The 15,018-nt window shown below is 34.9% G+C and overlaps 1 long non-coding RNA gene across 1 annotated transcript; it reads right to left on the bottom strand.

The window, feature by feature from the left end:
* Window positions 1–9,002: 9,002 nt before the first annotated feature.
* LOC113503856 lies at window positions 9,003–14,078 on the bottom strand. Its single transcript, XR_003401520.1, has 6 exons — window positions 13,754–14,078; window positions 12,870–12,937; window positions 12,232–12,387; window positions 11,678–11,743; window positions 10,482–10,543; window positions 9,003–9,249 (listed from the first exon to the last, which is right to left on the bottom strand). It is a non-coding gene; the product is annotated as an uncharacterized LOC113503856 (long non-coding RNA).
* Window positions 14,079–15,018: the final 940 nt, after the last annotated feature.

The following is a 15,018-nucleotide window of genomic DNA, read 5'->3' as shown; positions in this document are numbered from 1 at the left end:
AAGAGGTAGACAACAGAAAAGATGGGACGATGACATCAGGCAAGTTGCAGGTATAACATGGAGTAGAGTAGCCAGAGAAAGAAGAGAATGGAGACGGTTGGCAAACATTCGGCAAAGGCCTCCTCCAACCGTCTGATTTGACGTCTGAATTGACTTTTGCGCGACCTCAGTGAATTTTTATAATTCTAAAACTACAAGTGCATAAGTTTTAACGACGATTATTTCAAAAAACTGTAAATTAAAATGATAAAATTACTTCTTTTGTTATTACTTATTACAAATAAAAACTATTTTTGGTTAATTCATAATTATATATATATGTTATATATATGGTTGCGCGTAATATGTATTTTAAGTTTTTTAATTGCTTCATCTGCCGGCAAAGCCCCGCACTTCATAATGGCCCTGCGGCTGTTTGGGTTTCGACAGAACCCAATAGCTGGCTGCATCATAATCATCGACAGTCATCGTGTTCGGCGCTAAAATTTAAAAAATAAAAAAATTCAAGATGACAAGATGTCAAAAAAATATTTTCTCTTCTCTGCTTGATTGTGCCTCCGCAAACGTCGTTCTTGCTTTTTGTGAAAAATAACCTTCGATAGACCCGCAAGGAGTGCAGTGTTCCACAACTGGAGTGCCGTGATCCTGCGACTGGTGAGTCCGTGTAGTTTGACGTAGTTATAATATTTATCATATATATTGCCGCACAGCACCGCTCCGCCATAAACCGTTTCTTACCAGTCCAAATCCCTCCACTTGGCCTGGAGCTATTTACACGCTCCACCAATATGCGTACTTTCTTACTGAATGTTAGTTCCCAAAATAACAAATTAATTCAGCAACATATAAAAAATACTTAACGTTTAACTAACAACACCAACAAGGCTTTCAATATTAACAATCTAAAGAACTAAATTAACGTAAACGTTACCCCTGTTGGCGAAACTGATCAGTTATATTTTTAACATTTATTTTTAATTTTTAACCTTTAATCACATCTCTACTGTCCGTTGTATGAGGCTGCTCCAAGACAGTGGAAGTTCGCCAAATAAAGAACTTTTTGATCACAGAAAAAAATCATTATCATCATAATAAATTATACTGAAATATACATATTTTGTTTTACGATTTTTTTACTTCAAGAGAAATGTGCTTATTTTATATTTATCTTATATTTATATAAGTTAGATGTAAATCCGCCATTAGCAAACTGTTGAAATATGAAAATATTGAACCTTATTTTAGTACTTATTTACTTTTTATAGTTTTTGATAATCTGACTGTCTGTGTCTTATGTTTTAAATTCTCTCAAAATATAAACTACGTTTTTATTTTCTAAATACTTTCTTTTATTAAATATAACAGGTTATGGGCCCAGACCACCTGTACATTGCGTAAAAGTGAAGTAAAAAGTATAAAAACGGTGTAGTTCCGTATATTACATCAAAACTCGGCACGCGTTTTCAATATTCTTCATTAGCAAAAATGGCGTCGAATAATACGATGGCACTGATTGAAAAGCTAACAGGAAGAGAAAACTATCCTACGTGGCGGTTTGCAATGCAAACCTACCTTGATGAGGAATTGTGGTGCTGTGTCACCGCAACAGACAGCTTTGATCCCAAACTCGATACAAAAGCTAAGTCAAAAATTATCCTATTAGTACATCCCACCAACTATGTACACATTCAAGAAGCCAAAACAGCAAAAGAAGTCTGGGATAACTTAGCCAAAGCTTTCGATGACAAAGGATTAACACGCCGAGTTGGTCTGTTGAGAGATCTGATTAATACATCGCTTGAAAATTGTCTGAACATTGAAGATTATGTTAACAAGATTATGACCACTGCTCATAAGCTAAGGAACATAGGTTTCGAAGTTAATGATGAATGGCTTGGGACCTTATTACTGGCTGGTCTACCAGAAATGTATTAACCAATGATTATGGCACTAGAAAGCTCCGGTTTGACTATAACGGCTGATTCAGTGAAGACAAAGCTTCTGCAAGATGTGAGAAACTCTGAGTCTAGTGCTTTATATGTGAAAAGCAAGGGAAATCAGCGTGTCAAACAAGCTCAAGTTAAAATTGGTAAAGGTCCAAGGTGCTATGTGTGCAATAAGTACGGGCACGTAAGTAAATATTGCCGAAATAAGAAAAAGGAACAGAAGCCCAACGAGAACACAGATTCCAGTTATGTTGCCGTGTTGTCTGCTACAATGAACAACGACAATAATTGGTACATTGATTCTGGCGCATCAATGCACATGACAATGAACCGTGACTTGCTTTATGATGAAACTACCCCTCCGATTTCCACAATAAGGGTAGCTAATGACAATAAGCTAGTTGTGAAGGCCTGTGGAAAGATAGATATCAAAGTTGTCAATGTGCAAGGCAAGGTGGAGACAATCAAGGTACTGAATGTTCTGTATGTTCCTGAGTTGGCAACCAACCTTCTTTCCGTCAGTCAGATTATAAAAAATGGTTGTCAAGTGGAATTTGACAAAGAAGGTTGTAAAATCCTGAAAGCAAATAAACAAATTGCATCTGCTGATGTGATAAGCAATATGTACAGGCTGGTTACACATAGTGTTCCAGCATACATATCTGCTTCAACAGTTGATCCTTTTTTATGGCATCAGAGAATGGCACATTTAAATTTTGAAGACTTGAATAAACTATCGGAAAGTGCAGGACTCAAATTAGAAAATACAGATAAAGTGATATGCATCTCATGCATTGAAGGGAAACAGACAAGATTTCCTTTCCCTTCGGAGGGTTCCAGAGCTCAAGCAAAGCTAGAACTTATTCACTCCGATGTCTGTGGTCCAATGGAGATACCGTCTCTTGGAGGAGCTCGCTACTTTCTTACTTTTATTGATGATTTTACCAGGAAAGTATATGTATACTTGATAAAAAGTAAATCTGAGGTATTCGGAAAATTTAAAGAATTTAAAGTATTAGTTGAAAATCAACTGGATTTGACATTAAAAACTCTCCGCACAGATAATGGGACTGAGTACTTAAGCAATGAATTTCAAGCTTTTCTCAAGAAATTTGGCATTGTACATCAAACCTCTTACGTTTTTACGCCACAACAAAATGGCTTAGCAGAGAGGATGAACCGCACATTGTTAGATAGAGCTAGATGTATGCTCTTAAATGCAAAACTACAAAAGCATTATTGGGCTGAAGCTGTGTCAACTGCAGCTTATATCACAAATAGATGTCCAACAAGAGCCTTAGCCTTTTTAACACCGGAGGAGATGTGGAGTGGTAAAAAGCCGGATATCACACATATGAAAATATTTGGCTGTGAACCAATAACAGAAGAAGTTCGATCTGAAATATTTAATAACTACTGGAAGACGACTTGGCAACCAAAAAAATATTTATAGATCTTCAATGGTGGATAAAAAAACCTACATTTAGAAAAACGAAGAGCTTCAATTCAAGACGAAGCGATACTAAAATTTACCATCTAAAACTTTATGATAAAAAAGAAAAACTATGCCTGAACACGTTTTTGGAGACATTGGGTATAAAAGAATGGACGTTACGATATTGGCTTACGAGGTAGGACATATAACAAGGAACCTGAAACAGCAGTAGTCATAAAAAAATAATCCAAAAAAGAATTAGTTAAAGCATATTTAACAGCACTACCAAAACTGCCGTCCCTCTGCAGCAGACAATCTACTTCAAAGTTGTACTTAGGTCACCATAAATCAAACTCACAATCATATCGTCTTAATGTAGTCTACTCGGTTTCACAAAATAAACCTATGGCATCTAGAAAAGTATTTGAAAGCGTTTTGATTGAGGAGAACATTGGATTATTTCAACCTAAAAAGGATGCCTGTGACCAGTGTTGTGCTCACAAAGTTGGTAATTTATCAGATGAGCTCCCTGCTAAACATATCAAACGAAAAGACTTGGCTAGAACTAAAAAACATTCTGACAAAGAATTAGCACAAAAAGGAAACATACATGCATTAGCAGCAGATCTTCAAGCAGTCAAACTTTGTCCTCTCAATGCTAGTGCACTTTATTTTATTTTATTTATTATTCCACTTGTCTCTGTCATGAGCCGCGAGTGACCAGTTCGGTAAGAACGAATCCAGGTCATCCCGCCATCTCCGTCTGGGTCTGCCTCGCTGACGTCGGTTTTGTGTCACGGACAATTCAGTGGTAATTTTTGCCCATTGGTTGTTTGAAGAGTGGGGAGGCCTTTGCCCAGCAGTGGGACATTCCAGGCTAGTAATAAATAATAATAATAATATTATTACTTTATTTCAAAACAAAACTTGCTGTGCATAACTTTTGTGTGTACAATCTTGGCAATAATGGAGTCACGTGTTACTGGTTTGATGAGACATCGCATCGACATTCGCATCTTTTTTCGTTGACTATTTAACTCAATTACTGGATAACTATTGCAAGGATGTTATAATATTTACAGATGGTTGTACAGCACAGAATATAAACAATGTTGTATCGAATGCGTTGTTGCGCTTGGCTATGGCTAAGAACGTAAACCTTGGAAAACGTGGAAAAAGGACATACGCAGATGCAATTAACTACGTAAGAACACTTAAAAGTATACCATATTTAGTTAACAGCCTGCCCTTTTGTAAAACTTTGAAGCCTAACCTTTTAGCAAGCATGTCAGTAACGACCTTTCCTTGATTACATGTTTGTCAAAGAGTAAAATATGAACATTTCATATAAAATTATATATTGTTAGTGTTAAGATAGAATAAGTTCAATAAATTTATTAGTTTTAGTCGTCATGCCCACAGACAAACTGGGCAAACAGATTATAAATTAATTAATTAATTTAAAAAAAGTTGATTCAGTCCATTCGGTGATTGAGAGGAATTAAAAAAAACGGGTATTATTTTTGCCCTCACAATACGCCACAATAACAAAGGAGGCCAGGAGAGTACCGAGTCCTTATGTAGTTATTACTCCTGATAACACATTTTTCAAAGACTTTGGTCTTCAATACTACCAGATTTATGAATCAACTAGCTTTTTAGAACTCTTCAAAAGTCCGGGATAAAAACTATCCTATGTTCTTTTTCAAGGTCAACTCTATCTCTGTACCAAATTTCATTAACATCAGTTCAGTGGTTTAGACGTGAAAGCGTAACAGACAGACAGAGTTACTTTCGCATTTATAATATTAGTAGGGATCATTTGACGGTGCACGTAATTCTACTATTTCGATACGGCTCAGCCAATTCTTATGTTTTCAGGGCAGCCATTATGCATAATGTTCACAAAAGGGGAACGCCTTTGTGAACATTATGCGGTAGTTATCTGAGAATCGGATTTCTATTTTTCATCCCTTAAACATTAAGGATGATCCACAAATAAATTCATTTTTTAACATTTATTTTTTGTTTTGCTTTATTATGATTCTGCATACAAATATACATAGAACCCTAACTTTTCTACCATCTACGATGAACCCCTCTTTAATACGGCAATTGCTGGGTCAGTGGTAGTATTTAAGTGATATCATCACAAACAAAACGTCACAACAACCACCAGACACAGAGTTTCCAGACACGGATTCCAATGAACAAAGTAACAGGATCGAACCACACACTACAGCCACGTAACAGACAAATTAACATATTAACTAGCCAATAAAAAAGCATGTAACTTAATTCCTAGTCAACAAAAGAATCATCAAAATCTATATCTATACTAATATATAAAGCTGAAGTGTTTGTTTGTTTGAACGCGCTAATCTCAGGAACTACTGGTTCAAATTGAAAAAATCTTTTTGTGTTGAATAGACCATTCATCGAGGAAGGCTTTAGGTTATAAGCAATCACGCTGCGACGAATAGGAGCGAAGGTACAATGGAAAATGTGAAAAAAACAGGGCAGGTCTAAATTGTAACTAATAATATATCTTCTACCCACGGGGACGAAGTCGCGGGCAACAGCCAGTCGTTTCATAAAGACGAATTTCGGCGCGAAAACAAAAAATCATTCGAAGACTCGAAGTCGCATTGAGAAAAAAATCCTTTTCAAAATGCCTCCTATTTATTTCAGATCATTTTTCAGCAACATGAATATGTCAGTTAATTTTCGTTTACTTTTTATCAATTGCCTTTCCGAATCAAAACCCAGTCTCATCATCGGCCTAGCTTTTTCCCCAACTATGTTGGGATCGGCTTCCAGTCTAACCGGATTTAGGTACCAGTTTTACAAGGAGCGACTGCCTATCTGACCTCAACCCGATGCAACACGATACCCTAAACCAAATTTGTTCCAGAAATCTATTTTCAAGCTTTAACAAGACACGCGAATAGCACTACATTTTCTACCGTACAAGTATAACATTTCGATCGACCCATTTCACCAAATTAGGTACCAAGAATTTATTTCGATAACGACAAAATATTTTACCATTTCAAGAGAAAACGAAAAATTAATACATTCATTTAGAAACATTCCGTGCCAGAACAACCGCACCACAGGGGTTACAAATACCTCACAAATATATTTCCTTACGACACACGACAAAAAAAAACAAGCATAATCTTGTCACATTTATGATATTATTTTTAAATTCTATTTTTCCAATCGTAATTTTAATAGATACCCATCACTAAAGTAAAAAACCACTAATTTAATTGTACGATTCGTTGCTGAGAGTTGCAACCGTAGTCTAAATTATCATAGATTTCACTTTTTTTTTTGTATAAAAGATATGAACTTAGAATTTTTATTTTATTTCCGAATTTTGCACGAGTACTAAAGTGAGCTATGGAGGTCGTGGGTTCGATTCCCACCCAGGACAAATGTTTGTGTGATAAGCACGATCATTTGTTCTGTCTGGGTGTAATTTATCTATAATACGTATGTTTTTAGAAATATAAGTATGTTTATCAGTTGTCTAGTACTCACAATACAAGCTCTGCTTAGTTTGACACTAGATGGCGTTGTGTGAAGGTTGTGGAATATTTATTTATAATTAATTTATTTATTTTAGCAAAGTAAAATTTCAGCACGGATAGCCAAGTGGTAGAGGTCTAGACGCCAAACCCATTGTGCGTGACACGAGGGGCCAATTGAAGGAGACAATATACTCTCTTAATGCAATCTAATTCGATGGGGGTCTTTCTGAGATCATAAGATCAGAATTCCTGAATAATTAGTCTAATATAGGCAGCTATTAGCTTTAGAATAAGCACAAGCATAATCCTCAAAAAATATAAAAGGGTTGTATATTGAAAGAGAAAATTCACTTAAATTACTTCTTCTGAGTAGATTCCTCTCGTCAAGCTATATTCAGAAGAACAACTATTACATAACAGGATCAATTAAATTCCTTATGGAGGGACTCGATTTTTTTAAACTTGCACATGACAACACGCACGTGCACGTGACTTGCACAAACTCTCAACGAATAATCACAACAACCGTTTACGATCTTTGACGAGATTGTGCCTACACCAACACCGCACACACCACAGAAGTAAAATCGTTTCACCAAAACCAGATATAAATCATATAGTTTTGGCTAACTCTGAAACTATTCGACAAAACTTTGGCTGTTTCAACGGCGATTACATTTATTACCTTAAATTAAACTACCAATAACATGATTTCTTATCAAGAAAATGCGCAAAAAACTGAAAGTCATGGTTGATTTTAAAACAAATGAAGTTTTCAATAGGAACCTCTTCACGAGCGTGTCAATAAATTAACTGTCAGAATTACGGAAAAAAGGTCACAATCGTATGTTTCAAAAAAGGAGGTCAGATAGGCAGCATCAAACTGTACGATGGTATTTGCCTGTTAGGGTACATTTCTTGTACAAATTGATTGCAAATCGCACACGATCATTTGATAGCGCGTAAGCACGAACCATATCCCAATATTCTTTACTTGAACACTGGTACGACATTATTACCAGTATTACCACTACACACTAAGTACCTAACACTAGGAAATGCACTTTACGCGAATTTGGTAAACAGGGATGATTACGCAATGCGGATGCGGCGGCGCGTTCTCATAGACTGGCGGTCAGCAGAGCGGGGGCGCGCGGCAGGGTGCGCACGAGCCGATGTACATCTACGGCACTCGTCGGCGCCATCACAAAAGAAAGGGGCGGGGCTTGCGCGCTCGCTTCCTTAGCGACAGGAGCGGCACGGGTTTGGCGCGTGATTATGTAGGCATTTTACTATTTCCGAGTTCGCTTTGCGCTCTGTGTCCATGAATACTGGAATTTTATCGGATAATTTAAGGTCATAGTTTTTTTACATATTTGGGACGAGAATCGAATACTGACCACCCTCCTTCAATAAGTCCGTCGTTCAAATATACATACTGTATACTAATATAATGTACCTTGAGGTTTCTGCCGGTCCTTCTCCATAAAAATAAAATTTTAGAACTGAACACCTTGAAAAACAGCCTATTTAAAATAAAAACTTCTTAATTTGATTGCAAGACTCACATTAACTATCAAAGTATATTATATAGATATTAATTTTCAGAATATATTTTTTTTCTCTAGCCCACTATCTCTCACTGCTGGGCAAAGGCCTAGCCCAAATCCTTCCACGACTCTCTATTCTGAATACTATTTAAAAATACAAAACCTAAACAAGTGTTCAAAAATACAATTCTTTTGAATCACAAGGAATAGTTCAAAACACAAAAAAAATAAAAGAAGTTTCAAAATTCGGTGTCATTCTTAAATGACTGTTGAACATAAATTGAGAAAGAAAATAGAATTGAGTAAATGAAAAGCATTATGTTACAAAATATCTTAAATGTAACAGAGTTAAGAATTTAACGAAACAGACTTGTCTCAGAGAGGCATCTGGCTTACTTAAACTTGTCTTGTTATGACGTCGACTATGACATCACTTACCAGTAGGTATGCTTTACTTGCAAGTGAAGTTTTTAGCAACAACTAATATACTTTAGAGCTCTATGATGTGATAAAATTAAAAAACGTATCCAAATATTTTGGAAATCAGTCTGACAGATGTCACGAGTTTATTATATTAGTCAAAAACCCTATTGTGTGTCCGCAAATTCCACAATAGCGCCAGAGGGGTCGCCCTACACTCATCTTCGTCCCAATCCTAGTTGTGCCCAACATCGGGCAATCCTAATCCACAACATGCCTGTGACTGTTCGAGTGTTTGTTGTCTGTCCAGAGCTGCAATCGCTGGCCGGGGGCCGAACCTGCGAGGTGCCTCTGCTGACCTGGAAACATCGACAACAGATAATTAATAACACATCAGCATGGGATGGGTTTGTATTACGTGTATAATAATAGCCAAGACACACATAAAAATTATTAGATTTAAAAAATATATATACCCACGTTTTTAAACCCATTCAATTTTTATCAAAATCGGTCCACCCGGTTAATTAGTTATAGTCCGATTTTTAATTCGAGGCAGTAAAATGACATTTCTAGTGTGGCAGGTTTTTAATTCCAAATAAATAGTCATGTGTTAGAATCGACTTTTTACAATCAAAAGTTAGTCGAGCTTACATTTTTTTATTCAGATATCAAATTAGCTCTGTATTAAAAAAATATATTTACAACAATTAATCAAAAGACATGCACGGTGACTGTTTTTAAATGTAAAAAAAAAATATTAATTTAAATTTATAAAATTAAAGCCAAATGCGGTGCTGGTATAAGATGAAGCACCTTACCATGCAAGAAAAGTCGAGCGCATCCAACTCCAAACTGCATGAATTCTGACATTATGCAGTGGTTGGATGAAAAACAAATTTAATATCAACTTACAATTATAAAAGCTCAATTAATAGAAATAGTAAATTTTTGATTCATAATAAAATAAAGCATGACTAAATGTCATCGTCGTAGTAAGATTTCCAAACATCACTATTGTAGCGGGTCACCCTTTTTTGTATAAATGACAGTTGAATTGTCATTTAACTGCCTCGAATTAAAAATCGGACTATAGTTGTAACTTGCATTGTCAGCGGGTTTGAAGCTACCTCTGAAAATTTCAGCTTGCGAAAATCCAACCGGAATGACGAACAAGCAAACAAATTTATACAAGAAATTGATTATATAAAAACATGAGAGAAACAAGAGAATAAAAAACAGTTTTAGAAACTTCAACTGCGTTGTTTAAAAAAAATAAAAAAGACTTGAGTGGTATCAAGGGACACCCGCATGGAACGAAATTCCTTTTCGATGAATTGGTAAAGGAATTTTAATAAAATTTTATTTCGTTTAAGTTATAATCAACTTATTAAATATTCATCTTCATGAACTGCTGTTCGTTAGTCTCAAACTCGAACACGCTTCAACTGATTTGGATTTCTTGAAATATTCGTGAAAGTACAGGGATTGTTTAAACGGTGAGAAAAACTAAACCTTTTAAATAACTACTGAGCAGGTGAACCCACAAGAAACTTCTAGTATTTAATAATTATAAAGAGCGTGTACTGACCTGTGTTCACATTCTTGTCGCCGTACTTGTTGCAGTTCATGTTGACAAGTTTGAGGTAGAACCTGGAATGTATCAATTACATATTGTTACATACAAGTACACTGAGATGAGTAATGCTGGCGCCACACTACTGGTTAACTTCAATACTCATTAGAGCAATAATAATAACAGCAATAACATGACAAAGATAATAGATGTCAGAGTCCTTACTATTATTATAAATGCGAAAGTAACTGTGTCTGTCTGTTACGCTTTCACGTCTAAACCACTGAACCGATTAATACCGATACCATACAAGTACACTGAGATGAATAATGCTGGCGCCACACTACTGGCTAACTTCAATACTCATTAGAGCAATAATAATAACAGCAATAACATGACAAAGATAATAGATGTCAGAGTCCTTACTATTATTATAAATGCGAAAGTAACTCTGTCTGTCTGTTACGCTTTCACGTCTAAACCACTGAACCGATTTTAATGAAATTGGTACAGTTTTTATCCCGGACTTTTGAAGAGTTCTCTTGGAAACGCGATATAACCGACTTCGACGCGGGCGAAGCCGGGGGCGAAAACCTAGTATTTAATATTACTCTCCTGTACTCTACCAACACTGGTGTACAAATATTTAAACTTATAAACTAACAAAATAAATATAGGATACCAGAGTTATTTAACACAAAAGTAAATAATATTACAGATAAACTAGCTGACCCAGCAAACGTTGTTTTGCCGAATATCTTTTTTAATAAAAAACAAACAATTTCTTCCAAAAAACAAGATATATTTTTTTTATTGTGAGCAACCCCTATCACTTAGGGGTATGAAAAATAGATGGTAGTCAATTCTTGGACCTACTAAATAGGCATATAAAATTTGGTAAAAATCTTTTAACTAACTAACATCGTGACACGGGAACTTTATATATTAGAGAAGATTGTAGGAAAAACATTATAGTGACAATTGTCAATTATAGAGTTAAGTTGTAGCTACAGCTACGGTTAATGTCATTGATCACGATAAATAATGGCATTTCTCGTTAGTCTGGCCTCAGCACAAGCACAACGCGTTAAAGAAAGTTTCAATAATTCAATCTTGAATAGTTTCCTATCTGCCACGGCTTCTGATTCCTCATCTTAAACACATCTTTTCAGTAGTATGTATTATCATTTAATTATTGATACATTACTTACTTTATTAAAAAAACTGCTCCCAAACTTAACATTTGTCTCCAAGTTTGTTCTTTGCTGTGCCTTGTCCTGAAAATAGACTTATTATTTTACATCTATCAAGAAACTCTGTACAAAATAAAAGCCTACACAAGACACACATGTAAAAGCTTGTAAATTTCAATCAACAATTGATGTTTTTATCAAGGCTCATTACCAAATTTCTATAGGAGAACAGGCTTTAAGAATTCAAAGAAAATGCAGATCTATGTTCTATAGTAGGGGTGTAAGAGAAGTGGGTTCTGAATGTGTTAAGCAAGCTAGTTCATTAGATCCCTACTAATATTATAAATGATAAAGTAACTCTGTCTGTCTGTTACGCTTTCATGTCTAAACCACTGAACCGATTTGGTACAGAGATAAGAGTTGACCTTGAGAAAGAACATAGGATAGTTTTTGTCCCGGAGTTTGGAAGAGTCCCCTTGGAAGCGCGATATAACCGACCTCGACGCGGGCGAAAAGCTAGTATTCTAAAAAGCTATGAATTTTATGTTCTACAGTGATTAAAACTAACTTACTTTTTATTTCGTTTAGCTGTTGCCGTCTCTCTGCAGGGCAAAGGCCTTCAATAGATTTCTTTTTTATTTTTATAACCATTTTTTTACAATGGGTGAACAAATATGATCAGTGCTCAGGTAGGTAGTGGTGCTGTAGTGTCTCCAGTGTGAATCCATCTGAAAATGTGTAGATTATATGTTACAAACCAATACAGTCACATTATTAAAATAAAAATAATAAACAAAGAGTGAAATGTTCTTTCTTATTTGAAGGAACTTTTAAAATATTAGGATATGATTACGAAATTATTCAAAATCAAAAGTTTTTATTTTGAAAAAGACTTTTCCTGGACATGTTTTAAACATTACAATATTGACTCTAGTTGCAGTTCCAAAGTGTCATTCTTATGGAGGATGACCGGCAAGAAACTCCATAAGTTACTGTTTAAAAATAAAACATTACAGTATCATACACTACAGTATAGAATTATCATCGGTCCTCAATAAGTCTATTAAGTTTAAATGAAATAGTTATTCAGTGAGAATAAAAATCCATTCCAAAGGGGTCGGTTACAAACTGTATAAAACTGGTGAAGCTAATAAAAGGGCCGTACAATAAAGATTAGAATGAAATAAAATAAGTGATTTATCATACATACATTCCTGTGTTCCTTTTGAAAACTTCCTTTCTATTCATCCAGCTAGTTTTCAATACGCAGCTTCTATTCTGAAAATGTATGGAGCTTGAATCAATGATACATTGTGGTTATTCAAATTATTCCTAACATTATATACTGTCTGCTTTAGTATATAGTGTATCTATTCAGTATCAGAAAGGAATTCGTACAAAAGACTCGCTGAGTTCTATAGTATACAACCCATCGGCCTAGCCTTTTCCCAACTATGTTGGGGTCGGCTACCAGACAAACCAGTTTCAGCTAAGTACCAGTGTTTTACAAGGAGCAACTGCCTATCTGACCTCCTCAACCCAGTTACCTGGACAAAACGATACCCCTTGGTAAGACTGGCCGTCAGACTTTTCAAGCTTCTGACTACCTGTAACGACTGTCAAAGATCAGGATCTAGGAATAACAGCCGGGACCCACAATTTAACGTGCCTTCCGAAACACGGAGGAACTCGTTATGACAAAGATGGTCACCCTACCTACCTACCTACCTATCTACGGACCAACCGCGTCAAGCATAGCTTAACCTGTGATCAAATCACTTATGGGGTTATAGCTAAGCCACGAGGTCCTCATATATAGTATATTCTATAGTATACAACTCCGGAGTAAAAATAAGCAATCATTGGCATGTTTTTGTTATTTTATAATACCATGATTAATTAAGGATAGGAGACTAAAAAAAAACATGGCTCCCTACTAGTGCGAGAATTTCCAAATTCAATTTAGTAAGTAAAGGGTTAGAAACTACACGATAAAAAAAACGATTTATAAAATAAGTTCAGTAATTTAAAATGAAGCCCGAAAGTATAACGACATGATAACAATATTAAAAAGCCGCTCCTACAGCTACTTACATCGGCCATATTTTTACTGCACGAATGTCGCTTGTTTACTGGATTACTGCTCAACACCACCTATGCATTTTCACTTCCTGTTCCTGACGTCTTAGGCCCATGGAATTTTTATCACATATTTTTATGAGTATATTACTTGGCCAGTGCTGAACTAAAACTTTAGCATAAAACCTTCTTAGAACCTAACCTAACTTAAACTTCGTATTTTTTATTATTCGAACACTTCTTTGGAATTAAATACTGAACCATTTTTTCAAATCAGAACAGTACACAAATATAATGTCTTTGCAAAATATTGACCAAGCCACAGAACAATTATTGTCACTCAACTGTCAAGTGTAAAACTGAAAACCACAGATTATCAATGAACTGAACTCAAGTCAAGCAAGCATAATAATCTAATGAGCCATAATTTTTAAAATTTATAGGAGTATACATTTGTTTTTGACTATTGTTAAATATTATGTATTATATAAAATTATTGTAGAAATATTTTGCAATTCAGAACTTATATGTGCAGGAGAGTGTGTATGAGAAGTAAAACTATTATTTTTAAATGGTTAAGGATACAAATGTGCACGTGGATGAGCATTAAAAAATTAAAAAAAGCGAACAATACTTTCCAGCATAATTATCCAATTGTTGATAAAAGATGTACAAAATATACAAAGCAGTATTATTATAAATTACGTGACAGAAATCGTTTGTGAAATGTGAATACTCTAGGAACATCAAAGCGGCTACAAAGATTATTACAATATAATTATTTATTATACATAATATTATCGAAAATTTGAAAACAATTAATACTAATATTATTTTTGGTTTAAATTATTATTATTTTTTTCTGGCTCTTCACGGTTAGCGTTGGCCATTGACAACATTAAGAAAAGGTGGAAACTAAAAGATAGATAAATTTGGAGTGACAAATTGAAAAATTAAATTACATTTTTATGGTATTCGAAGAAATGAATGACGCTCTATATTTATATACATGAAAGTTATTAGAATGTAGGTTTAAATTATTGTTGGCGCGGTTATGTATGTCGCAGATTACCACAGATAACTTAATAACTTAGATAAGTTTATGCTAAAGAGTAAAGTAATAAAGGGGGAGGTTTAAGCGAAGTTTGCGTATATGCGTTCGGAAATAACTCATAGTATACATATTTTATTATTTTAAAAACTTACCCTAAAATTAAATCATCATTGTTATCTATACTTATAACAAAATTATTATTAATGTAACCGTCAAAATCGGTACA

Source organism: Trichoplusia ni, chromosome 20 (assembly GCF_003590095.1).
Source record: "Trichoplusia ni isolate ovarian cell line Hi5 chromosome 20, tn1, whole genome shotgun sequence".
NCBI classification, from domain to species: Eukaryota; Metazoa; Arthropoda; class Insecta; order Lepidoptera; family Noctuidae; genus Trichoplusia; species Trichoplusia ni.
This window is presented reverse-complemented; position numbering and strand designations above follow the sequence as displayed.